The 27,683-nt window shown below is 42.9% G+C and overlaps 1 protein-coding gene across 2 annotated transcripts in view; it reads left to right on the forward strand.

The window, feature by feature from the left end:
- The first annotated feature begins 3,316 nt into the window (after positions 1-3,316).
- Positions 3,317-27,683, forward strand: part of AZIN1 (antizyme inhibitor 1) — a 51,317-nt gene continuing 26,950 nt past the window's right edge. The window contains exons 1-2 of one of the 2 annotated variants that reach the window (XM_054018720.1): positions 3,317-3,602; positions 10,543-10,680. The gene's annotated coding sequence lies outside the window, so the exon portion shown is untranslated. The remainder of the gene's footprint in view (positions 3,603-10,542; positions 10,681-27,683) is intronic. The other variant, XM_054018721.1, reaches the window with a different exon arrangement.

Raw genomic sequence — 27,683 nt, forward strand, 5'->3', positions numbered from 1 at the left:
AGCCCGGGAGTTGCTGAGGTGCTCTGAGGCCCCAAGTAGATACTGGCTACGGCCCTATTTTCCTCTACCCCACCCCCATCACACTGTAATCCTCGGCCTCCTCCATGCATTTGAGGTCCGAGCTGCAACAGGGCTGGGTCCTCCCCCTGCTGCCTGAGGCCCCGGTTCATGTTACTGCAGCCCCTCAGGGAACGGAGCAAATCCCTGTTGGCCGCTGCTGGGGGGAGGCTGCCCGGCAAGGATTTCCTTAAACACCCCCCAGTTACATGCAGTGTTGCCAATTTAGTCATTGGTTGGAAATCTGAATTGAAATTGAAACATTAATACACACTTTACAAGCATATGCAGTATACGAGAAAATACTTGTACCTGAGAAAGCATAATGGGTTTGAAAAGTATGAACAAAGACTAGCTTCGTCATACAGCTGTTATTTATGACAATGTCGGCACATTTGTTTTGGCTATATTGGCCTACCTAATAACTTCAAATTATTATTTATAAGCAAGGTCTGAATGAGCTCTCCCTTGACAGCTAGTGATGAGCCAGTGGTGGGTGGAAAGGCTTCAGGACCAGACTGTGTTTACATGAACACACCTACTCTGCCTAGGTATCCAGGAGACCGAGCTATGCTGCCCAAGTGATCAATTTTGGCTGGGGTTGGGTTACAAATCACTTAAGTATTAAATGTGTGAGTCATGAAATGTTGTTATCCTTATTGCATGAGTAAAGGGCAGCAAAGTACATTTGTCAAGTAGTTTAACCATCAAATTTATGTTTTGTGCTAAGAAAAATTATTTGGAAAACAATTTGAACAGAGATGTTTTCAGGTCTTTTAATGTCAATGAACTTAGCCTGACTGAATGAGGGGGTCTCCCTCAGTGCTTAATTTGTGCTAGGGCTTGCCAGGGCAGAGCCTCAGCACCCCTAGGCTTGACAGTTCATAGTTCTGGGACCTCTGGGCTTGTCACATCAGTTATGAAAGTAACAAACTTGCTTGAGCCCCCAGCACCTCTTTCATTTCAAATTAAGCACTGGTCATCCTCAACTGAACTGCACTGCACTTGCTAAGCAGGAGAGTTGGATGCCATATCCTAGTGAAGAGAGAGAGGGTAGGGCACAGGTGTTTTGCTTGGTGGTGTGGGCTCTGCCAAAGAGTCACAGGCACTATTTGACCTGCCCCTCTCTTCTGTTTAGAGAGAGAGACGATTAGGCTCCATAGAGTCTTTTGGTTTGTTAAGTGACCCCCAGAGCTGAAATTACTGATAATCAGGTCTAAGTGCTTAGACCTGCTGTGGGACAGTGTTTCTGTGGAAGAGACAGCCCAGCCTGAACTAGCAGTGAGGTTCCCCCAATGAGAGTTGAAATCACTGAGAGCTGGATGGAACCGCGAGAGACCGACTCACAGAGGTCACAGTGGCAGGTGGCAGCAGAAGGTGACAGTGCAGGGACATTGGGGAAAGAGCGGTAGAGTGAACGGTGGCACAACAAACAACAGCGGTCAGAGCATTGGACTATGTTTTAGTGACTTCGCTCCAGAATGCTAGATTTGTGACTGGTAAACTTATATAAATATACATTTCCTAGTAGGCCAAGATTTTTAAAATGCATTATTTGCCAAGGTCATTATCTCACATCATTGCTATCTCAAGAGGTCATTATCTTGGGGAGTTTCTGTACTAAACTTTTTTATTATTATTATTTTTTATGTAAGAACGGCCATATTGGGTCAGACCAATGGTCCATCTATCCCAGTATCCTGTCTTCCGACAGTGACTATTCCAGGTGCTTCAGAGGGAATGAACAGAATAGGGAATCATCGAGTGATACATCCCCTAAAAGACTGAAGTCTTGGAAACAAATAGAAGATACACTGGGACTGAAGTTCAAACCTTGGAAAACCTGCTGGCTTTCTTATGAGCAATTCTTGGCTGTTGTCTTAAAATTACTGCAATCATTATTACTGGCTTTGGAAACTATCCACTAAGATAGGACAGATCTAAGTAATGAGAATGGTGGACTACTTTTTTACTAAGTTCAGAGAAGACTATCACCATTCTCTCTCTTGTAAGTCTATTGTTGAAACCACTTGGGTCATTAAACAATGTCATCCAGGCATCTGCTACAACAGTAGTAGATCTTTGTCAAGCAGTAGAAACTACCCTTGGATCAATCAGAGATATCCATTGAAAATGTACTAGAAGAAGCAAAGATTTCAGTCCAGAAGTAAACTAATGAAGGTCCTTAAGTGAAGAGGACAAGAAGTGTTTGTTAAGCCAGCTGAAAAAGTACACAGACTTGATTCTTACAAATCTACAATAGCTATTTCTGGATTCCACTCAACCTCTACATAGCTTTTACAGATGCCTGTCTTATAAAACACCTACAGTTGAGTGGAGTGAGGCACTACCAGCTGTGGGGCTATGATGTGATCAGGACAGAATAGAACATTTTGAACACAGAATGGAATATCAGATGACAAACAAATGAAGATTTAACTTCAACTTCTTTATCATCACTAGTAGTTCAACCTAATTTTTGTGCTATTTTTCCTGGGACGAAAGAAGTAGAAATTCATCTCTTGCTGCTCCCAGTCACAACAGCTACAGTTGAGCGTTCTTTTTCCTCATTGAATAGAATTTTGTGTTCTGAAAGAAGTTGCCTTCAGCCTGATCACGAACGTATCATGAAGGACTGGAAGTAACGGGCACACAAGAAGACACCAAAGAGTTGTGCAAAATTCCAACAAGAAACCAAGATGTCGTGCTTCGTAGTAGGCTTGAGTAGCCAACTTTAATTTTTGTGATGATTTTAAAACATGAGTTAAATCTAATAAAATGGTCGTGAAACATTTTTCAGTTTTTATGATAGTGCCATACAGCCCACCTTTACCCTGATGGTCTCAACCCTCCTCAGCCCTGACCCTCCCCCCTTCCCATTACAATTCCTGGGGAAAACACTGCTGCCCGGGCTGTAGGGGCCAGGCCCGGCTGCAGCTCCGGGGCTGGGTTACCTCAAGTTTCCCACCTGTTGGCTGGGCGCTCTCGCGGCCTCGCCGGGCAAAGGGAAGCCCAGTCGGCAGCTGAGGGGCAAGGGGTAGGGGCAGGGGCAGGCTCTCCACCGTACTCTCGCTCTCTGCCAGCGCATGCGCCCCAGGCTCGCCCAGAGCGCTGTGCCTTAGGTAGTGGAGGCGGGAGATGCGGGTTATTGGCTTGGCCCGCGGCAGACACCGCCCTCTCCCCCATGCTTGTGACGCGTGGCGCCGCCTCCCGCTCCTCCTATAAGTGCCGGGCTGCGGCGCCCCCTCCTCTTCTTTCCTGCCTGCTCGGCGTTGTTGCGCGTGTCCCTACCCGGCTGGCCGCCACCACCCCGCTCTGCCCGGCTCGCTCCCTTCGCGCTCCCGGCCTGCCCGTCTCTCCGCGCCCGTGCCCCGCCGTCCCAGCGCTGCCCTGCGCTCCCCCCGCCGGCCGCCCCCGCAGCCTATGGCCCTGGAGGGCGCCGCTGCCGCCGCCTGTATTTCTGCTGTAGGTTCCCACATCCCTCTTTAAAAATTCCGCCTAAAAAGCGAAGACGATTTACCAAATCCTTCGGGCCGTTGTCGCACGTGAGTACCCGGGCTGGGGGCAGGGCGGAGGGAGAGCCCCCCACCCCCGGGGATACGGCGTGGGGGGTGTGCAGGCTGCCCTCCGGCACTGCGCATTGCCGCGCAGGGGCCGGTGGGGGAGACACCCCCAAATGCTGGTACATCCCTTTTTAGGATGGCCACGGGGTGGGGGTGGAAAGCGAGAGCCCCAAACCCTCGGGGACTGGGGCGAGCAGAGACCCCCACGCCTCCAACACTGGCAGCTGCGAAGCAGACGCCCTCCCAAGCCTGGGACTCGTGGGGGGTGGGACGGGCCCAGCCGGGCTCCGCGGGCTTTTGGTCCCAGACCTCCCGGCTGGTGGAGGGGAAGTTCCTAGGGCTTCGCAGGCTCCAGCCCCCCAGAAACAGCGGAGGCGGTTTGTCCCATTCCCCGCATGAGGAGGGGGCGGGGGATCCAAGCACCGCTTCTATCCTCAGGAGGGATCCGCGGACCTCCGGCCACCCCCCGCCCCGAGCAGCGGCTGTGGGAGGCGTGAGCTGCAGGTTCTCGGCAGCAGTGGCGGGCTGGGGGAGCCGTGGGCAGCACCCCTTTCCAGCAGCGGTAGTCGGGAAGACGGGGATGAGTCAGATTTGTCCCCCTCCCCCGGTACGCATTGCTGCGGCTCTCTGCCGCTGACTGCGGGGCTGGCGTGTCCTCACAGAGCGGGGCAGGAGTGAGGTGCTGTTGCACATTTAGCAAGGGAGTGTGTATGTGTGTGTGTGGAGGGTGCTCAGCAGTTGCTCCTCGAACATGGCGGACACCCGGGTGTGTGTGGGAGAGAGCGGGGATCTAGGGGCTGCTTTACGGTGGCTGATGTATCTGTTGGGGGGGGGGGGGGAGAGGAGACTAGCCACAGACCCAAATGTGACTATGTAAGGGGGCTCAGCAGCTGCTCTAACATGGCGGATTCCTGTGGAGGGGGTTGGGTGGCTGTGTGTGATGTGTCTCAGTCTGAAGTGGGTCAGTTAGCAGTAATAGCAGACTCCTCCTCCAGCTGCTTCTGCGTTACTCGATGCCCTTTTTTTGGGGATGGGGGAGGAGAGGGGAGTCTCTTGACCTGGCTACTTAAGAACAGTGAAAAGTTCCCTCCCCATCTCCCCCCAGGAATAGTCCTTGTAGCAGGAGCTGTTTCATCATCACTTCCCCTTGTCAGAGCTGCCCTGGCTCAGTAGTGTTTCCCTCCCATGTGGGTTTTCACTGATTCTCTTTCTCGTTAGTAAACTGATACTCAGAATGCCATTTTGGGGGGCATAGGGAAATAGGTTTGTAATTAGATGTTTTGATCAGTAAAGAAGGCCTGACTAGACAGGAGAGGAGGGCAAGGGAGCAGAAGAGGGTGTTTGTAGCATGGCAAAGACTCTCCTCTTGCTTCTCAGAGGCCATGTTGTATGTCTGTGTAACTGTGACTATCCATCCGGGTTCTGTTGTGGTGTCACATCTCTTTTCCTATCCCCACCACTTGAGCCATGTTGTGGGTGCTGGCAGTTGGTAACCCCCAATGAGATCTTTATGCTCTGCCTTTGTTAATGGGGTTTGTGACAGGGGCGTGTGTGAAGCTCGTGTGGCAGTAGTGGGAGGAGTAGAGGTTGAGGATATTGCACAAGTGGCCTACTCTAGCCCCTCCTGGGGGTCTTAATGTCTTGGGCACATTGACTTAATGCTGATATGCCAGTGGGTAAAGAATGCTCTTCTGTACCCCCTCTATCCTGCTTAGCAATCACGCTTAACCTCAGACACAATCTCTCCTTCCCTTGTTGCCTCAAGGACACACACACACACACATTCTCCCCTCCCCTCCACCAGTCTGTCAGGCTAACAGTAACCGGGTTGCTGCTGCCCACCAGTTTTTTTGGAAGTGTCTCGGTTAAGCCCATTTTTGCTGTTTTGGCTGCCTTGAGAGTCCTTTTGGTCTGATTGGTTATGTCCTTCTCGGTCACAGAGGTGGCCTGTGGAAATTGTATGAAGGAGGACTGAGTCACTGCTCAGCGGCTGTTAGAATGTGTACAAAGGGGGTCTGGCTGTCAGTGTATTCTCAGAGTGGTGTCAGCTGGGTGTGTTTGTGTCATGGTCCCATCACCTGCTTCATTGGAAGGGGGGTGCTAGCCGAGAGAAGAGCCAGATTGTGAAGTGGGCGGTGAGCATGCAAAGGGGAGATGGTGAGGGAACTGTAGGGCTTTTTATACACACATGCAGAGGCAACATGGTGGGGACTGTATTATGCTTGCAAGTGTGCGCACATGTGTATGAGGTGATTGGGTTTGGAAGACTCATGTTCTCACTGTTAGCACACTGCCATCCACACAAAATATAAGCTTGGTTGACTCAGTAGTCAGAACAAATGTGTAACTGCAATAAGGGTGGATCCAAATTGTGGGTATCAGAGGAAAGCAAGTCTAAACCTCTTTCAATCCTTTTTGATATGCATCTTCTGCTGTGCAACATCCTGCACAACCAAGAAGTGACAGTACACAGGAGCGAAAGTACTGTTACAGCGATTTCCCACTTGCTGCAATTCAGACCCTGTCTACAGCAGTCTCTGGTGGCTCAGTATAGCTTGTTTGGGTAGCCCCAGTGGAATACAGCTGCATTGTGTCGGTAGCTGTGGGAAGTGGCTGTATAACAATTATGAAATGGATTAGCTCTGGCTTTCCTTTCTCTGGGCCCCTACCCAGAGCTCTGACTTGTTCTTTTACACTGCATGCTTATATGCAAGTGGGCTGAAGTGTTGCCCCAATTCTTCTCCCCTCCCCCGAGTTTGTGAAGGTTGCCAGCTCTAGAGATAATGCACTTGCTTGCTGTTCTTCCCTTGGTGAATGTGAGACACAACAGCATTTCAGCTGGTTTTTGTCGTGAATAATGGTGGTGGAAGGGGAGGAGGGGTTTGTTCCAGTCTGGACTGGTCCAGTCTGGTTCTTTCCTTCCTGTCACCATGCGAACAATGCTGCTGCCGTCGCGGCTGCTTGCGACATTGCATTCTCTCTCCCCCCCCCCCCATGTGTCTCAGACTGCAGTGAGTGCAAGAGTGAATGCCCCCTCCCTGCTCTGCCTCATATACACAGAACAGCAATTCTCCCCAAAGCAGCTCCAGCAGGCGCGCTCTTCTGCCCGCCATCTCTCTCTATTTCCCAGCAGGGTGTCAGACAGGCAGCACTGAACTCCAAGTCTGTGGGGAGGAGGGGATTGTGGCTGCTTCTGAGGCTAGGACAGGATTTGGTAGTAACATAGTAATGTAAATGTTTCTCCTCCGGGGGAATCCTTCTGTATTGGAGAAACTGAGCTACAATAAGCTGTACCTCTGGCTGCCCCAGCCTACACTGTAAAATTAAAAGGAGACTGCATACCTAGGCTAGTTTTGAGTCTCAAATATTTTCCTTAGTGGGCTTAATGCTGATGTGAATATTCTGTGTAATAAATTGCACCATTCTTACCATAGAGGGGGATTAGGAGTGTCACGTTGGGGGGCGGGGGGATTAGGGACATTACATTATTTATGTAAATAAATGAGCTAATTTATGTAAGCCATAAACTTCAGTTTAAAAGTAATTGTAGATTTAGCATTGGTGAAAGGGGTCGGATGGATAGCTCTGGCAACAGAAGCCACCCTGATCTGCAGGGCAGCAAGGAAGGCAAACTTCCCACACGCTGTCCTACCAGCATGCCTCAACACTGATCTTGAAAGGATCTAGGGACAACAGGGATAGTTCTGTTTCCATGACCCATGCACTTCATGCTGCCTCTGCTAAGTGTGCCAACTAGTGCTGTGAGTCATATGATTCTGGATTGTAGGGGTTTGGGCCCTGGATATTTTAGTTCAGTGCCTTTTAGTTTTTCCTGTTCATAAGATGATACGGACAATGGATGATTTTATAAGTGTTATAAGGCAAAGTACAAGCTACTAGGCATTTAGTTGCAAAAAAAATTCCTCGACTGAAAACTTGTTGTTTTGGTAAAGAACAATTTTTTTATTGCCACTTTGAGACTTCCAGTGAAAATAGGGAAGAATCAAGCATTTCAGTCTGGACATGAGGCAATTCCTTTAATTCATCTATGCTGCCCAGATGAATTAGGGACGTGGCAACTCTGCTTGAAATGTTAGCATGTAGTACTTGACATTTTAGCACTGTCCTATTTTGATCTGGAAAACTGAACATTTTCATTAAATTCTTTACTTCTTAAAATAAAATTATTTCAAAAGTCAGACTTCATTAAAGGATAGAACAGCATTATGGATATTTGATACAGTTAAATACTCATGCATGAGAAGTGAAATTGTACTTTCTATATATTAGTTGAGATCACTGACTAGGTGTGTGTGGGGGGGAAATCCTGAGTTTAGGACTTAAAATGCTAAAGTAAAATTCCAGTGCATTCCTCTAAAACACAACACAAAGTTATCGCTAGGGAATATTGTCAATTTTTATTCTAGCTCCAAGGAAACTGGCTCTCCTGCTCTTCCCCCCCCCCCCCCCCCCCTCCTTGCGGCATGTGGCAAAATTCATTTTGACTGTATTGCAGGTCATATTTGCTTGTATTGTGGCCTTTTATGTACTGCAGTAAAGGTCATCTTTTCTGCTTGCAACACCTGTTTTTAAAAGACTTGTTGTGCTGCAAGTGTTCTCAGTTTGAAAGCAGCATACAGATGTTCACATTTTTGAACAGCATCCAAAAATAGTGTAGATATTTAAACATTTTGCTTTTGTGAAATTAACACTTGATTTTAAAACAAATATTTCTTATTCCAATAGTTTGAGAGCTAATTTTATTGGCTTAGCTTTAATTTAAAGAATTGCAATGGAAAAAAGTTAACTGAACATGAAAAGTAACTTTCAGTCAGCTAGAAGTAAGGAATCCCAATTCATTTTTAACAAGTGTAGTTCAGTTTTAATATTCATAACTGTATTAGTAAATGTTCTATAGTTTGTATTGTAAAAGTAATGACATTTTATTAATGAGATTCCACTACAGCACTGCTGTTATGCCTTTGCTGGGATGGAAAGAAAGATGATACGTTTGGAGTGCAAATTATGTAATGTGAACTAGCATACTTCTCCTGTGTTTGCTCATTTATCCTGGCCAATACATATATAAGCAACTGCTATGGTTGAAAAGAGCATTATGTGATAAAGGATAGCCATTTCTTGTAGCCCATATGTATTCAAATTTTTCAGTTTAATATAGATTTACTTGTATTAAATATCAGTAGTACTCTGTATTTTATACCATGGATTACCACACACTTTTAAGTCTCTGCATGCCCCAGGTTTCCAGATGACCTGTTTGCTTACATTGGTTATTTCAATTATTTTAAAATGTGACAGCCACTCTTAGTTTGTACCTGTGAAGAATTCAGTTTGTGTAAGCAGGGCTGGTTTAAACTTCACTGTTACCCATTACAGCACTTTTTGAAATGACTATTGTAATTGAACTCAGGTATATAAACCCCATATTTTAACACCTAAGGGGATGTCTACATAGGGACAGCTAAGAAAATTAAAGGTGTGAATTTGAAGTGTATTAGTAAAACTACATTAAATTCCTGTGTGGCTGCTGTTACTCAGAATGGAAGAGGCCTTAGTTTGGTTTATTTCAATTCACTTTGGAAGTGAATTAAACTAAACAGGATTAAATTCACTTTCAAGGTGAATTGAAATAAACCAAACTAAGGCCACTTTAATTAAGAATGAATGTGTTCATGCAGTGGTTTAATGCAGTTTAACTATGCCACTTTCACACCTTTAATTTGAATTAATTTTCTTTGCTGTCCCTCTGTAGATAAGACTTTAGTTTGACTTTTGGATCTAAATTTAATAGCTTTGCCCTTTAAGGGCCAATTAAATTGCCAGTTTCTTGATGCACAGACTCTGGCCTCCCCGTAGCTCAAGGCCCCCAACTTTGCCCCCAGAATACATCCCCAACCACTCTCTGTTATGGGGGTGGGTGGGGAGGAAGTGAGAGCACTGTAGGAGGGCCTAGAAGATATGTACCCACTTGGGGGTGGGGACTGATTAGAGCTGGGTAGAAATTGGGAAAATATGTTTTTGATTCTATGGGGACTTGTGGTGCATTCAGCATCTCTACTTAGATTAATTAAATGTGGTCTTTGAGAGAGAGACTGCAGGCCCACAAACTATGGGAAGCTCTTCAAAGAGTATCTGTTCTAACAAACCTGTAGTTCATCATAGGTGGTCCATCAGAACAGTGGTGCTCTTTGCACCACTTCTGACTCTGCTAATCCCCTCAAAAATGACTATTCAATTCCATGTGTACCACCTTATGACCATTACAGTCCCATACCTCCTTATGTCACTCCATACTAAAGTTTAATTCTCCACCATCTCCCTCACCCACGGATTGTTATGTTTTGTCCTTGTATCCACTGCCCGTAGTCCCAATTTCAATCATCACACATTGCTTTGACCTCCTGTGCTTCTCAGAGCCCCTTTGGGAGGGGATTGAGGCTCTCCTGAAGAATATGGCAGACGACCACTACTGTAGTGAGACTAGGGTGACCAGATGTCCCGATTTTTATAGGGGTAGTCCTGATATTTGGGGCTTTTTCTTTTATAGGTGCCTATTAACCCCACCCACTGTCCTGATTTTTCATCCTTGCTATCTGGTCACCCTAAGTGAAACAGTAAGGGGAGGAGGCTCTAGGGGAGGCATAAATGTCAAGAGGCCATAAGGTGGATAACATCCATTGATAGTTAAACATGTCACTGACAATTTGACTTCCTTATGCTCATTTGTGTGTGCACTCAGCTTTGAAAAATAGGCTCTGTAAATTATTGTTGTAGATTACTATAACAGGAGACAGCAGTCCATATTAAAAGTGCAGTTAAGAACAGAAGTTCCATGTTTGACAGTTAAGTGGTGTTTACTCCTAAGTTATCAATTTTATTTATCTATGTATTTTTCCTACAGGGCAAACTCTCTGATCAGGTTTACAACTATCCAGAAGGCCTAGGAGAAGTGCTTTATAGAGAACAGTTCGACTTCAACGCCGAGCCACCTTGGGAACCTAGCTGATGATAGTAGGGTTCCATCTCCTAACTTGTCCATGTAAGTCTTTTTACAGTTATGTAAGCAAGGAAACAACTTAGAGAAATGTGTAGGACACATCTATTCTCTTTTATAGATCCAGATATCTTGATAAATATTTAATTTACTTTGTTACAAGAGTTTTTAATGCGTGGAGAAATGTATGGAATCTTGGGCTATGAATCAGGAAAGCACTTAAATTTGTGCTGAAGTCTCTCCCTATTCAGGAAGAATGCTTAAGCATGTGTTTAAGTCCCACTGAAGTCAGATGCTTAAATGCTTTCCTGAATCACAGCTACATGCTACGGAAATTTTTAAAATAAAATGCTATGTTCATTTCCAATCTGTTTGACAATTGTAGTTCCATTGTGCTAAGTTGGAGATCATAGCTATTTAGAATGTTAAATCATAATGTTTGGCACAGCACTATGTTTTTAATGTTTTATATTTAAATAGTTGAATCTGCTATTATAAACAGTCAGTATGGAATACTGCTCTAGAAGGGTGTGCCTCCCCAAAAGTCTGTCTGCATTATTTGCTAATTACCTTGCTACTTCCACAAATAGTTATAGTTCAATTAGAATAGAATCTTGAATTCTGTGCTGGACAGACATTATGTACAAATTATAAACACTTAAAATTACAGTGGCAGGCTATGAAAGAAAGCAAAGACTTTGCTCTCCGATAATGAATGTCCATACCAGATCTTCCAATTCCATTACACTTTAATCTTAAGTCATCAGAAGTGCATTAGTGACGAAATGTTCAGGTTTTAGTTATAGTAACTTTCTTAAAGTTGAAAAACCTAATTTCTTGGAAATTTAGAACTTATGCCAGTCATTTTTGAATCAATGTGTTGTTGTTGTTTTTTCCCCCAATGGCGGCATTTAACTTGCAAGATCTTGCTCTGTATTTTGCACTTGTGTAGTTCCCTTTTGTATAATATTGTAAAACAATTGCTTAAGATGGCTTTCATAAGTCTTACTGTTTGTATAAGTGTAACCCTAAAAGTTAAGATGCTTTGATATTCTATACATGGTACCTTTATTTTTTTTTCCTCAGTTTGGCTCAAAGCAATATGCTGTATTGGTTTATTTGCTAATTGCTGTATAACTCTTAAGGGTGAGATTTCCAAAAGCACCCAAGCGAGTTAGGAACACTCAAGTGCTTTTGAAATCACCCCTTAGAGTTAAATGAGATACCAAAGTGACTGGTATTTATAATACAAATGGAATCCTATATTAAAAACGACTTGGCTGATCATGACTCATAGCTTCGTTTTGTTGGGGTTATTTTTCTTCAAGCTTATAAGAAAATTGTTTTGAATGAATCTAAATATACTTACTTTTATGCTCCCCTTCTGAGAGATTGCTTCTCAAATTGAAAACTGCCTGGAACTCTCTTGCTTGCTGTTCTGCAGATAACACCTATGATTACTGTAATGAAAGAGGTTTCTTTTCAGGGTTTTTTTTCCCCACTTTGAGTTTGACTGCACTTTGTACATGGTCAGTTCTCCTTGACAGATGGGCCTTTCACAGAAATAGGGGATAAAGGAAGCACATTTAAAATGATGGGAAAATGTCACTGCAGAATCAGAAGAATTGTCAGAGGGACTTGGGGGCGGGTGTAGTATAGAATTTTAAATTCATTTTGAAAACTGGATAGATACATATCCCTTTAAGTTGATCAGTTACAAAAGCTACTAGCCAAAATGTTTTAATGTTTAAGCCTCCTAGTTCTTTTTTTACTGGTGAATTAGCAGACATGGCATAGGGAATAGTGAAAATTGGTTTATCATAGAGCTTAAGAGGAACAAACTAGATGTGTTCCTGGATGTATTGTTTATAGTGATGTCTGTTTTGTGGTAGGAGCTGTTACTCTTCAAGTAGTATGATTATACGAGTTTAAGGAGATAAAAGCTTAATTTACTAGTGATGCAAGCAACAGCACACAAGTGTTAATCAGCCAATATACGCACATCTTGGGTGTGCTGAAGCACAGCAGTCCCTCAAACACAGCCAAGATGTGCTTAAATTAGCTGATTAATGTGCACCCTGGGAGTTTGTTCCACTTATAAAATGGTTTATTGAGGAAAAAGTCAATTAAGCATTTAAGCATAATTATTAATCTCTGTCACACAGACACACATAAAAATCTGCTTATGTCTGAGGGTGTGTTTATGTTCCCATTAAACCTGCTTCGCTCCCGTTTTTCTTCCTTCTCTCCCAGCTGATGGTGGCAAAGGAGGACCTGCTTGAGCTGTTTTCCTTTGAAACTACTACGATCCCATTCTCTTGCTTAGCTTTGCCTTGGTCTTTCAAGCCATGCTCCTGCTGAACAGCATATCTGGGCTAGCAAATGTGGTTTGATCTACTTTAGAAAATCTGCTTTGTTTGCTGCCAGATCCAGCTGAATGGGGAGATGAAGGGAATTAGTAGGCAGTGGAGAAGCCATTTAACTTTTAGCCAGACCCACCTCTGTCAGGTGAAAGAAGCAGTGGTTCAAAGCTGTCTGAATTTTACAGCTCTTGCCTTCTCTGATCCCATCAACCACTTTTAATAAGATAATTTAAAATTAAAGATTATTCAATTTAAATCTTACATTTTCATATGAATAATTTTTAAAAGTGCTTGGCTATTACAGCGATCTTGTTGAAGAAACTTTGTAGTCCTGATGTGAATTGAAACATGTAATTTTCTTCCAATGAAGTCTCTTCTCCCACTCAGACTGCAGCTTTCATCCAAGCCATTTTTATAATCTTTTAAAAATGCAACCTTAGAATTGATTTTAAACCCTAGACTAAAGGCTTTCAATGGATACTACTTAAGTTAAATAACGCATGTAATAATGCATAATGACTGAGTGCACTTGGTTAAATTTATGCGGTCTGTCTCATGTATTTATATGGTTCCCATTACTGTAGTATCTGAGCACCTCTCAATCTTTAGTAAATTTTAGTGGCCAAAGAATTATGGGAGAAACTTGGGCAAAACGTAAACAATTGATTTAACCTAAGCTTTGGATATTTGAAAGTCTTGGGTTCTTCAGTTACTGTTCAGAAATCCCTATTCAGGTATTGACTTTAAATCCTGATTGTAGTTTTGTCCGGTGAGCAGAGCTGAAACCACTTAATGAGTTTATTCCTTTAAGTTCTTGCAGTCAGATTTTTTTCTTATAATGATGCATAATGGATGTAGTCACTTATGATTTGTTAGATAGTCGACTGTAAGTTTTACTATATGTATGGTCCATAAGAACTGATCTGTAGTAAGGTTATTTTTGGCTTCACTCCTCACATGCCCAGTTGTAGAGCTACAGCTCAACTGCAAAACCAGAAAACGAACTGAGCTAAACATAAACCCATCAGCTCAGCGTTCCCACTGATTAGACTACTGAAGAAAGGGTAATCAGGGAGTAACTTTGCCAGCAGATGTTGTGAGAAGGGGGCGGGGGGGGGGAGGGAGGGGAGAGGAGGAATCAGACTTTTATAACTTTCCAGAAACCTGTGGGACCAGTGGTTTCTATTAACCTCTGATTTTTTGATATTGGTGACATCCCAGAGTGATGTATTCCTATAGACTTTTAAGGCCAGAAGTGACCATCATGCTTGTCTAACCTGACCTCCTGCTCATCGCAGGCCACAGAACCTCACCGACCCACTCCAGTAACTCAGCCAGAGGTTATGGGGCTTTATAGAAATTGTCACATCTTGATTTAAAGATTTCAAGTTACAGAGAATCAACCATTTAATCTAGTTCAAACCAAGAAGTGACCTGTGCCCCATGCTGCAGAGGAAGTTGACCCCCCCCCCAACCCCCCGATCACACATACCCACCCCCCAGGTCTCTGCTAGTCTGACTAGGGATGGGGGGGGGGAATTCCTTCCTGTCCCTGAATATGATGATCATAAGACCCTGAGCATATGTGAGACCCACAAGCCAGATACCCGGGAAAGAATATTCTCTCGTAATTGAGCCTTTGCCATTTAATGTCCCATCTCCGGCCAATGGAGATATTTGCTACTAGCAGGCTTGGATGGGCCAAGTGCCATTGCGGGCTACTTCATCGTGCCATTCCCTTCATAAACTTAGCAAGCTTAGTATTGAAATAAGTTAGGTTTTTTTGCTCCTGCTGCTCCCCTTGGAAAGCTGTTCTAGAGCTGCACTCCTCTGCTCATTAGAAACCTTTGTCTAATTTCAGTCCTAAACTTGTTGATGGCCAGTTTATATCTGTTTGTTCTTGTGCCAACATTGGCCCTTAACTTAAATAACTCTTCTCCCTTGCTGATGTTTATCCCTCTGATGTATTTATAGAAAGCAATCATATCTCCTCTCAGCCTTCATTTTGTTAAGGAGCATAACTTGTTTAGCCTAAGTCTCCTCTTGTGAAGTAGGTTCTTCATTCCCGTGGTCATACTAGTAGCCCTTTTCTGCACCTGTTCCAATTTGAATTAATCTTTCTTAAACATGGGAGACCAGAATTGCACACAATATTCTGGATTAGGTCTCATCAGTGCCTTGTATAATAACTTTCCTGTCTCCTCTGGAAATACCGATCCTGAGGAATCCTAGGAGCATATTAGTTTTTTTCACAACTGCATCACATTGGTGGCTCGTACTCATCCTGTGATTGACCAATACACCCAGGTCTTTCTCCTTCTCTTCCTCCTCCTCCTCCTCCTGTCTCTTCGGATTAACATGTCCCCAGCTTATAGAAAAATTCTTGTTAGCCATAAGTGCATGACCTTTCACTTTGCACTATTAAATATCACCCCATTTCTATTACTCCAGTTTTCAAGATTATCCAAAACATCCTGTATGATATTCCAGTTTTCCTCTATATTGGCAATACCTCCCAACTGTCTCATCCGCAAATTTTATTAGCACACGCCCAATTTTTGTTGCAAGGACATGAATTAAAATGTTTATAGGATTTGGTCCCAAGATAGTTCCTTGAGGAATTCCACTAGTAACCTCCCTCCAGCTTAACATTTCACCTTTCTGCATGATCTGTTTTAGTCTCCCCTTTAACCATTCCTTAGCCACCTTTTGATTCTCGTATTAATCTCCATCTTCTTCAATATAACTAATTTTCCAGGTCGAATTGGATTGAATCCTTTACTGAAATCTAGGTAGATAAGATCTACTGCATTTCCTTTGTCTAGGAAATCTTATTTTAAAGAGAGCAAGTTTGTCTGGCATGATTTACCTTTTTAAACACATTTCATCCCAATTACTGTTTGTTTCCGTCTTTAATTACTCTTTCAAAATTTGTTCTAAGACCTTACAGGCTTATTACTTTGACCCCCAACTATATGCAGTTTCCAAGATCACTTTTTTCCCTTTCTTAAATGCAGGCATTCTGTTTGCAGTTCCTCCAGTCATAGGTACAAGTTTATGGATTCATTAAAGATCCTTGCTATTAGGCTTGCAATTTCATGTGCTGCCACTTCTAATAACATTGGATGGAGATTATCTGGCCTGCCCAGTTTGGTCCCATTAAACTGTTTGGCTTCCATCTATGGTAATTTCTACTTCTATATCCTCATTCCCATTAGCCACCCTGCCACTGTCCAAGTGCCACATTATTCTTATTAAAAACTGAAGCAAAATATTTAAGTGGTAGACCATACCTACATTACCTTTAATCTCCACCCCATCTCTGTGTTTAGTGGTCCTACTTTTTTCATTGTTTTCTTTATATGGCTAAAATAACCTTTTACTATTGGTTTTAATTCCTTTTGCAAAGTCCAACTTTGCTTGGCTTTTGGCAGTTCTCACTTTTTCTCTACGCTTTCTGACCTCCAAGAAATAGCTTTCCTTGCTGATCCATCCCTCCTTCCATTCCTTGTAGGTTTCTTGCTTTCTCTCAATCTGGTGCTTGTTCATCCAGTTTGGTCCACAACCCTGCCTTATGAATTTTTCCCCTTGCTTGGGATGCAGGCTCCAGATACTATCTTCAACTTTGACTAAGTAATTCGAAGCCTCTTCCACATTCAGATCCTTGATTTCTTCAGTCCAGTCCACTTCCCTAACTAATTGCCTTCATTTTTTTTTAAGTTTTGAAATCAAGGGCCCTAGTTGCAGACCTGTTTATCCTTCCTTTTAGTTTAAACTGAATTGACTCAGGAATCACTCAAACTAAGGTTGAGTATCAGAAGGGTAGCCGTGTTAGTCGGAATCTGTAAAAAGCAACAGAAGGTCCTGTGGCACCTTTGAGACTAACAGAAGTATTGGGAGCATAAGCTTTCGTGGGTAAGAACCTCACTTCTTCAGATGCAAGTAATGGAAATCTCCAGAGGCAGGTATAAATCAGTATGGAGATAATGAGGTTAGTTCAATCAGGGAGGGTGCGGTGCTCTGCTAGCAGTTGAGGTGTGAACACCAAGGGAGGAGAAACTGCTTCTGTAGTTGGATAGCCATTCACAGTCTTTGTTTAATCCTGATCTGATGGTGTCAAATTTGCAAATGAAGGTTGTCCTCTGCAACCAGCTCTTCTATGAGGTCATTGCTGCTTACTAAATCTAAAATAGCGTCACCTTTTCTTAGTTCAGTGACTATTTAGTGGAAAAAAATCTGGCAGCTATCGCATCCAGGAATATCAGTTAAAAATATTAGAGGTCTATCCATATCCAAATCAGATCATGGGGTCTGTAGCAAACCTCAAGTGTTATCCCAGTGGAACCTCTTATATTTCTTCCCCAAAGTGACTTTGACCCTGAGGATGGAGTGGAGGTTCAGGATAATCTAGGCATGGCCCAATATCTAAACACATACTTTGCCTCAGTCTTTAATGAGGAGCTTAGGGATAATGGTAGGATGACAAATGGGAATGAGGATATGGAGGTAGATATTACCACATCCATGGTAGAAGCCAAACTCTAACAGCTTAATGGGACTAAATCGGGAGCCCCAGATAATCTTCATCCGAGAACGTTAAAGGAACTGGCACATGAAATTGCAAGCCCGTTAGCAAGAATTTTTAATGAATCTGTAAACTCGGCGGTTGTACTGTATGACTGGAGAATTGTTAAAATAGTTCCTATTTTTAAGAAAGGGGAAAGAAAAGTGGTCCGGGTAACTACAGGCCTGTTAATTTGACATCTGTAGTACGCAAGGTCTTGGAAAAAATTTTGAAGGAGAAAGTAGTTAAGGACACTGAGGTCAATGGTAATTGGGACAAAATACAACATGGTTTTACAAAAGGTAGATCATGCCAAACCAACCTGATCTCCTTCTTTGAGAAGGTAACAGATTTCTTTTTTTTTTTTTTTTTTTTTTTAGACAAAGGAAATGCAGTGGATCTAATTTACCTTGATTTCAGTAAGGCATTTGATATGGTTCCACGTGGGGAATTATTAAATTGGAAAAGATGGGGCTCAATATGAAAATTGAAAGGTGGATAAGGAACTGGATAAAGGGGAGACTACAACGGGTCATACTGAAAGGTGAACTGTCAGGCTGGAGGGAGGTTACTAGTGGAGTTCTTCGGGGATCAGTTTTGGGACCAATCTTATTTAATCTTTTTATTACTGACCTTGGCACAAAAAGTGGGAGTGTGCTAATAAAGTTTGTGGATGACACAAAGCTGGGAGGTATTGCCAATACAGAGAAGGACCGGGATATCATACAGGAAGATCTGGATAACCTTGTAAACTGGACTAATAACAATAGGATGAAACTTAATAGTGAAAAGTGCAAGGTCACACATTTAGGGATTAATAACAAGAATTTTTTGTTATAAGCTAGGGACTCATCAGTTCGAAGTAACAGACGAGGAGAAGGACCTTGGAGTACTGGTCGATCACAGGATGACTATGAGCCACCAGTGTGATATGGCCCTGAAAAAAGCTAATGCGGTCTTGGGATGCATCAGGCGAGGTATTTCCAGTAGAGATAAGAAGGTGTTAGTACCATTATACAAGGCACTGGTGAAGCCTCATCTGGAATATTGTGTGCAGTTCTGGTCTCCCATATTTAAGAAGGATAAATTCAAACTGGAACAGGTACAGAGAAGAACTATTAGAATGATCCGAGGAATGGAAAACCTGTCTTATGAAAGACCCAAAGAGCTCAGCTTGTTTAGCCTAACCAAAAGTAGGCTGAGGGGAGATAAGATTACTCTCTATAAATATATCAGAGGGATAAATACCAGGGAGGGAGAGGAATTATTTAAGCTCAATACCAATGTGAACATAAGAACAAATGAATGTAAACTGGCCATTAGGAAGTTTAGACTTGAAATTAGACAAAGGTGTCTGACCATCAGAGGAGTGAAGTTCTGGAACAGCCTTCCAAGGGGAACAGTGGGGGCAAAAGACGTATCTGGCTTCAAATCTATGCTCGATAAGTTTATGGAGGGGATGGTATGATGGGATAGCCTAATTTTAGCAATTAATTGATCTTTCACTACTAGCAGTAAATATGCCCAATGGCCTGTGATGGGATGTGATCTTCTCTTCCATCAGATCATTCAGGTGCTACTTCATACATACAAACAAAGCATCTTTCAGGTATTCTTTCTGCAGCTTCCACATCCACTCATTTTTGAGTCACTACCTCTGCTGCTTCTGTAGCTGTCATAGCCTTCCCTCCTAAGCTCCTATTAAGAGGGAGAAGGAAAAAATAACTTACATCCCCTTCCTCAAACTCATGTTTTCAGGTCTGTTTGCTGCCTCCTGTGATAGACTCCTGTAGCAAGATGAACTGGCAAACTTGAGGGAAGGGGAAAGGATTTTTTTAAAGTTATTTAAAACTGAAATACCTTAGGTAAAAATTTCGGCACTTCTCTGTAAGAGGAAATCTTCCCTAGCACCACCAGTCTTCATGTGGGAAAGGGTTTAGTTCTGAGTTTCTTCTCTTCTCCCTTTCCCTACTTCCTTCATCCTCAAAAATTACTCCACTGCTGTTGTACCATAGAAACCCAGGAGTGAGAACTCATCTAAGCATGGCTAGTTTAGCACTGTTTATGGATTGCTTTTGTGAGAATAGTAGCATGAAACTGATATAAGCCAGATATTCTGGGGCTGCTGGGGAATTGGGTGTGTTCTGGCACATCAGCACATTCACTATCTCCTCTATGGCATTGTATACCACAAGGCAACTAGGAAAATGCAAGAATTCCACTTAGTCTAAGTTTTGTCTACATGGGGATGTTAAATCAGAATAACTACTTTGCCTTAAAGTGCATTGCATCCACACAACTGATTTCTAAACCAAATTTGGTGATTAAGTTGCAGTAAGTAATTCTCCTTAAAACAAGTGTAACTTCACCATGAGTTAGTTTGCTTGAAGTTTCTTGTGGACTCAGTCCTAACTATTCCACTTCTATCTATTCTGACTATTCCAACTACTATCCCAGAGTGGATTGCTTCACTTATAGATTGAGCTGTCTTTTATTTGTACTTGTGTGCTTTCCATTGCTTTGTCATTTTGACTGGATGTCACTTCTTAGTTTAAATGCTAGTGGACAGCTAGGAGTGTGTACCCCTTTTTTGATACAAGGTAGTAGTGAGTTTACATACCTATTATAGTAGACATACTGCCACCATACTTCCATGTGGACCCCTTCAGCGATCTTGGATTTGACTGCTATAGGAGAGCTTCATGTTCAGTTCCTGCTGGAGAAGAGTCACCAGAATGCAGACATGTACAAGATAATGTCAGAGCAAGTGAAGGCAAGGGATTGCTCCTTGAACTGGTACCAGTAACCGATCAAAGCAAAGATCAAAGTACTTGAAGACAAGGAATAAGACCATGGATCATGCTGCCAGAGCCTGGCTATACTATGAAGAACTGGACTGCATGTTTTTCAAGTGAGATTACCACCAAATCAGAGAATATGGTAGGCAGTTCCACAAATAGCCCCCCGGCAACAGAGCAAACAGCCACTGAAACATGGCAAAATAAAGCAGATTGCTTGGGACTTCATATCTAGCTAATGTCTTCTTTCTCTCTCTTTCCTCCCCCTTCCCCCACCACCACCTCTTCTTTTGTACCAGTAGAGTGAAAGGGTGGTATTGTCCTGGCAATTAGCAGTGCTACATCCATTCAGAGTTTTCCCTATTGCCTTTTTGAATAAGATCCTTCTATGTCTCTTTTGATTTGCCTCTGAGTAACCTCCTCCAACAGAGGACGGCCTGCATGTACAATTACTAATCTGTCCCCTACTCGCCAGAAAGCGCACAGCCTCTCATACCCATCTTACAGTCCAGCAGCCATCCCAATACCAGCTTTTGCACTGGATGCCCTTTCTATGCGGCAATAACTTGGAAAACTCAAAGGGCACTTCCAAGGGGGAAGAGAAAGGGAATGCCATTTCCAAAGTGTGGGGAAAGAAACAATTTTAGGGGTGGAGATTATGTGTGGAATAATCAGTACTTGTGTTTCTCTGTCTGATCGAGATCGTCCCATCATCCTACCAGAGTGCCTTGAAGGCAGTGGAAAATGCTCCGAAAGCGACCCCTCCACCAAAGATCAAAATGGAGCATATAGCCCTGGAAAGGGACATGGTGTAGAGACAAACAGCTGCTCGAGTCCCTTTTCTTACAGAGGTCAAATACTGCACCCTACCCTTCCAATGGTCCTGCAAAATAGAGAACCCCTTACTGGACCTACCCTTTCACTTGCAGGACATTTGCACACTGTTCTTCCCTAGCGAGTGAATCCCCTACAGGAGTGTTTGAGCACACCTTAGGTTGGCCTTTCCCCGAGGCCATTCATCTTAAGTTCGTATTACAGTCTTGATTAATTGTTTTTGGTTTCATTAAAGAAGCAATGTAGGAGTGATGGCTTTAATTTAGTACATTCATTTTGGTACAGCTTGGCTGAAAAATTTCAGTGAGGCACAGCACAATCCATAAATGGCATAATATTCCTCCCCATCACTTCTTAATAAAATGAAACACACCTTGGTTTGTTTCTTGGTTACAGTATACTCCTTACCCCTAACAACTTCTGGCCTCAAAGTAAGAGCACAGTGCGTGCCTCACCTTGTTTCCTTGACCACTTGGGGCATGTTCAGCAGCACCCTTTCTGCCTGGTTTGAAAGTCTCGCCACATCCTGCTCCCACCCATCCTCCAGGCTCTCCTTTGTTCTTACAGATGTACAAAATATAGCAGGTGCTTATGATGAGGCACTTAATGATAAACATCCAGCCTTTTCATAAGGCACCACCCACCTATCCTTCCTTCCAGACACACTCCACTGGCATTCTACTCCTGCTAAAATCAAACTACTCCTTTTTCATGTCCAAGTGTACAGTAAAAGACTTTGAGCCACAGAAGCAGAGGATAATCTGTCTCCCAGAATGACAGGAGGAACCATAACTCCGTGAATGTCTGTAGTAGTTGTGGAACAAACATTGCATTGCCTATTCCTGCCAGGAGGCCTGAATTTCTAAATATCCTGGCACTTATGGACCTACAGCCCCCTGCACATGAATACAGATGGTTCTTCCATGGTTATCAACCAGGTCCTGCAGCAGCATGGAGAAATGCCCCTTCTTGTTTTGTTTTGGTGTGGGAGGGGCAAAAAATAAGCAGGTGGATCCCATTGATAGCCCCTATGCAATGCAGGAGCCCCATCTATGCAAAGTCATCAAACTCCTGTGCCTTGCCAAGATTCATTACATGGCACAGCAGCACCCTCATAGCATTGGAAACTTCATCAGAACAGCCCCAACAGTTGAACTGCCAACATCAAACTGGTTAACTACTGATCTGTTTGCAATCAGGGAGGGTTAGCTTCCAGAAGGTGATGGCCACATGCTTCTCCACAGTGAGGGGAGCTCTTAATATTGGTGTTCTGCTGCTCCAGCAGCTCTGGGGCAAGCTCTGTACAGATCTTTAGGAAAGTGGCCTTTCTCACTGTGAAGTTCTGCAGCCACTGCTGGTCATATCAATTCTCCATCAATATCTCATCCCACCAGTAGTCACTGGGAGTTAGCTGAAATGAGAAGCAGCACTCCACCAAGTAAAGCTGCTCTATATAAATGCTGTGCAGAACTAAACTTAATTTTAATCCTCCTTCTCTCTTAGCTGTATTGCTGCATCATCAAAAGCCCTATGAAACTGCAGACCCGAATCCATCTGTCGGCACAGCTCCAAGTGCATGTGTATCATCCTGTTTGTATTGACTGTCATGGCACAGGGATTCATCTGAGCTGCCTGACAAATTGGAAAATGACACTGGCAAAATTAATGGATGCTGGGATGGCGTCCTGGTCTAATGGCACTTACTGACTAAACAGAATAGCTCCTCGGATATTCGGTCATATGTGCTGCCTTTAGTGACAATATTTTAACGGTTTTTTACTTGTTAGCCTTGCAGAACTAATGCAGCTAGTGATGTAAGATCAATTCTCTTCCTCTTAGTGCATCAGAAGACTTGTTTGTTAAATTTGCAATCTTTTACCCTTCTAATTCCCCTGAAGACAATGGAGCTGAAAGTTGTTACTGAGAACCTAGCTTAGCCTGCAAAGCCCCTGATACTGATTACAGTGCATCAGGAAACTTACACCAGAATGCTTTTCTGACCAAGAAAAGTCCTGTTTGCCAAATTGAAACTTTCTGTGGAAGTTTCAGCTTTGCTGAAAACTTTTGGTTTTTCTGTTAGGAAAATCAAAATGACGGTTCCCTAGCTTTAGGCCTCAAAGGCTTTTGCCAATTTAAATTTCTCTGAGTGAAATTGATAAAAGCTTTCCAGGACAGGTGCCAAGGCTGAGCACCCTGACTTGGTCTCTCAAACTTCCCCCTCTCTCCCAGCTATGGCAGAGACTATCATTTTGCCTCTCTGCCCCTGGAGCTAGAGGGGAGGCTCTGCGCCCTGGCTCTCTGCCTCTCTGGCAGCCCAGCTGTAAGGCTTGTCAATTTCATTTGTAAGGAAGCTGAAGACCGGAAACTGAAATTCCAGTTTGGTTATCCCAAAATGGATTTTTTTTCTTGAAACATCTTCCTGTGAATTTTTTTGCGTTTTTGACCATTTTGTTGTGGTTCAGGATGATTCTCTTCTCCCCCCCCCTTAGAAAAAACATTTTTTGGGGGGGAGGGGGGAGGTTCTATTTTCCAGCTAGCTTTTATGGTGATGTATATCAAAGCAGGAAACCACCTTAGCTTTTTTTAGAACATAGGCTGCATATCCAGTGCTGTCAGTTTAAAAAATGCACTGTAAACTAAGGCGTTTGTTATGGACACTCAGCTACACTAAACCAATATTTGGTTTGAATTGCTTTTCAAAGCAAAACTGAATTTTAACTTTTTTGGCTTTCAGATATTTGTATTTTAACAGCAGTATTTAAGTATTTTAAATTAAGATATATTTTTAATTGAAAGTTTTTAATCTAGGGATCCACTGTTACATCCCCAGGCTCTTCATGGTTTAACATGTACATCAAAGGTAGCAATTACATGGCTATGTGGCTGTCTTTCATAGTACTCGGTTGATGGTAGTTGGGTCTGCCTTAAAAGATATTGCCTGGAGCTTGATGAAGAGTGACACTTGTGGGGCAAGGAGGGTATTGTTACTACCAGCACATTACATTTGTGTGACTTATGGTAATTTAACATTACAAGCAAAACTTTCACTTCATAGTTTGGAATGGTGGTTTCTGCCCAAGTTGTTCAGAGTGAGGTGCAGGAAAAGATTAAAATCAAGTACTAAACCCATTTCCTCTCTCTGTTTGTCATTTTGCCCCCCCTCCAGATATCTTGTCATCTTTGATTCCATCTAATTGAGTTATGGGGCAGAAGGAGAAGGGATCTGAAGAAATCTCTTCACTGAGCTTAGCCTGTAATAAAAGGGAAAGATTTAGGTTTATACTAAACATCACCAACACCTTGATTAAATTTGAAAATCCTAGCCTGTATTGTCAGAATATGAAACAGTTGGCCTAACTCTGCTCTCACTGAAGTCAATGGTTGACTTTAATGGGAGCAGAGTTAGACCAAGGCTGAGAGCTTTAGAAAATGCATATGTACAGTAACCCTTGACAAAATTAGTGTTTTTTTTTTTCTAAATCCTAAAACGAAGAGCCAGCTTGAGTGTTGGACAGATGTGTACCTCCAAGGCTACTGAAACCCAACAGCTGAAGCAATGTTCTCTCTAATCGTCCTCCATAGAAGGATCAGTGCAGCAGAGAATCCACTTGCCTGCCCGCTGTGTAGGGCTGCTGCAAAGCTATGTGCCACATGAGGAGTGAGCAGCTCCTGGAAACTTGCCCCTTTTCCAAACAAATTGACATCTGTTCTACTGCCTGAGGAGCCTCTGCACCTGTGAAGGAGAAGGGATGGATTTGCTGTATTTAATTTTTTCTTTAAATACACTTTAAAGGTAGAATGCCTAATTGTATATAAAATGTTAATTAACTGCTCATTCCTAAAAGTCCCTTTATTTTTGCCTCCTGCCTTTACAGTAATTAGTGAGTTTTCATTTTCAGAATTCAGTGGTTTTACTCAAGCTTAACTCAAAGCAGAGATGATACACTATAATTTTTAAAAACTAGCCCATTTTGTAGTACTAGACAGATAATTTAGAAAAACTTTGGGAAATTTGAGCAATTTAAAAATTAATGTACTAAACTGAGAATGAATAAAAGCCCTCTTGCTCCTATTTGTGCTGAATTTCATCAGTTGTCTAAACATGCAGCTTCTTTTTCAAGTAGTGTCCTTGTGGGTGCTCCGCTATAGGTGTATGTGCACCTCTGATCGGAAATTTTAGGTTGCAGTGTCAGTTCAGCCCCCATATGCGCTCTCAATCCCTCATGGTGTGCCTCGAGTCTCCCTAGCACTGCTCAGATGAACACACTCTTCTCCCCCCCCGCTCCCCCCCCCCAGTTCCTTCTTGCCTGCCTTTGGCCTCAGCGAACAGTTGTCTGTCTTATCTGTTATTAGCATAAGTAGTGGTTGTTTTTGTTTTCCTTAATAGTTAGCGTGTTTCCTTTTTACCCCGTTGGGATTTTTTAAGGAAGGTAGGAAAACAGTTTAAAAAAAAAAAAAGAGAGAAAAGAAAGGAAAAGAACTTTCTTCTGCATTTCTTACTGCTAGAGTATGATCCCTCCCCTCCCCTGTCATCCCCAGCTTCAAGAGGTGCCTCCCTCTGCCATCTTGCAAGAGCCAGGAGCTGAAGTTAAAACTCCTCCTTATGGAGAAGACACTTCACCCTCCAGAGGGCTCTGGTGCTGACCCTGGATCACCTCCAGAGCCTTCAACTTCAAAGGGGGTAGAATTGTGGAAAAACAGATTTCCCCCCCATAAAAGCTTGTGGAAAAAGGGGCTCCAAACCCCAACACTGAGTTGGCCAGCCAGAGGGGTTCTGTAGTGTGATTGACCATCTTGGTACCAGCAGCTCCGAAGCACAGTACCCAAAAACATCAGGGTGCCTCTGCTGTGAGCTCTGCTGCATATCTAGTTCTTTTTTGAACACTGTTCTAGTCTTGGACTTCACAACATCCTCTGGCAAGGAGTTCCACAGGTTTACTGCATTGTATGAGAAAATACTTCCTTTTGTTTGTTTTAAACCTGATGCCTGTTAATTTCATTTGGTGACCCCACTGTTATGAGTAAATAACACTTCCTTATGTATTTCTCTACACCAATCATAATTTTATAGACCTCAATCATATTCCCCCCCGTCTCTTTTCCAAGCTGAAAAGTCCCAGTTCCATACCCCTAATTGTTGTTGTTGCCATTTTTGGAACCTTTTCCTATTCCAATTCCAATATATCTTTTTTTGAGATGAGGCGACCACATCTGCATGCAGTATTTCAAGATGTGGGTATACCATAGAAATCATAGAACTGGAAGGGACCTTGAGAGGTCATCTAGTCCAGTTCCCTGCACTCAAGGCAGGACTAAGTATTGTCTAGACCAACTCTGACAGGTGTTTGTCCAACCTGCTCTTAAAAATCCCCAATGATTGAGATTCCACCTCCCTTCATAGGCAATTTATTCCAGTGCTTAACCATTCCGATAGGATGTTTTTCCTAAGGTCCAACCTAAACCGCCCTTGCTGCAATTTAAGCCCATTGTTTCTTGTCCTATCCTCAGAGGTTAAGAACAACAATTTTTCTCCCTCTTCTTTGTAACCTTTTTATGTACTTGAAAACTATCATGTTCCCCCTCAGTCTTCTCTTCTCCAAACTATCTTCCCTCATAGGTCATGTATTCTAGACCTTTAATCATTTTTGTTGCGCTTCTCTGGACTTTCTCCAATTTGTCCACATCTTTCCTGAAATGTGGCACCCAGTACTGGTCCAAATACTGAGGCCTAATGAGTGCGGATTAGAGCAGAAGAATTATTTATCGTGCCTTGCTTACAATACTCCTGTTAATACATCCCAGAATTATTTTTTTGCAACAGTGTTACATTGTTGACTCATATTTAGCTTGTGATCCACTATGACACCCAGATCTTTCTGCAGTACTCCTTCCTAGGCAGTCATTTCCCATTTTGTATGTGTGCAACTGATTGTTCCTTCCTAAATGGAGTACTTTGCATTTGTCTTATTGAATTTCATCCTATTTACTTCAGAGCATTTCTCCAGTTTGTCCAGATCATTTTGAATTTTAATCCTATCCTCCAAAGCACTTGCAACCCCTCCCAGCGTGGTATTGTCCACAAACTTTATAAATGTACTCTCTATGCCATTATCTAAATCCTTGATGAAGATATTGAACAGAACTGATCTCGGCGGGACCCCACTCATTATGCCCTTCCAGCATGACTGTGAACCACTGATAACTACTCTCTGGGAATGATTTTCCAACCAGTTATGCACCCACCTTCATAGAGGCTCCATCTAGGTTGTATTTCCTAATTTTGTTTATGAGAAGGTCATGCGAGACAGTATCAAAAGCCTTACTAAAGTCAAGATCTACCACATCTACAGATTTTTTTTTTTATTTTTTTTTTTCCCCTCTATCCACAAGGCTTGTTACCCTGGTAAAGAAAGCTATCAGGTTGGTTTGACACAGTTTGTTTTTGACAAATCCATGCTGTTACTTATCACCTTAGTTTTGCCTTCTAGG

The sequence above is a fragment of the Malaclemys terrapin genome, chromosome 2, assembly GCF_027887155.1.
Source record: "Malaclemys terrapin pileata isolate rMalTer1 chromosome 2, rMalTer1.hap1, whole genome shotgun sequence".
NCBI classification, from domain to species: Eukaryota; Metazoa; Chordata; order Testudines; family Emydidae; genus Malaclemys; species Malaclemys terrapin.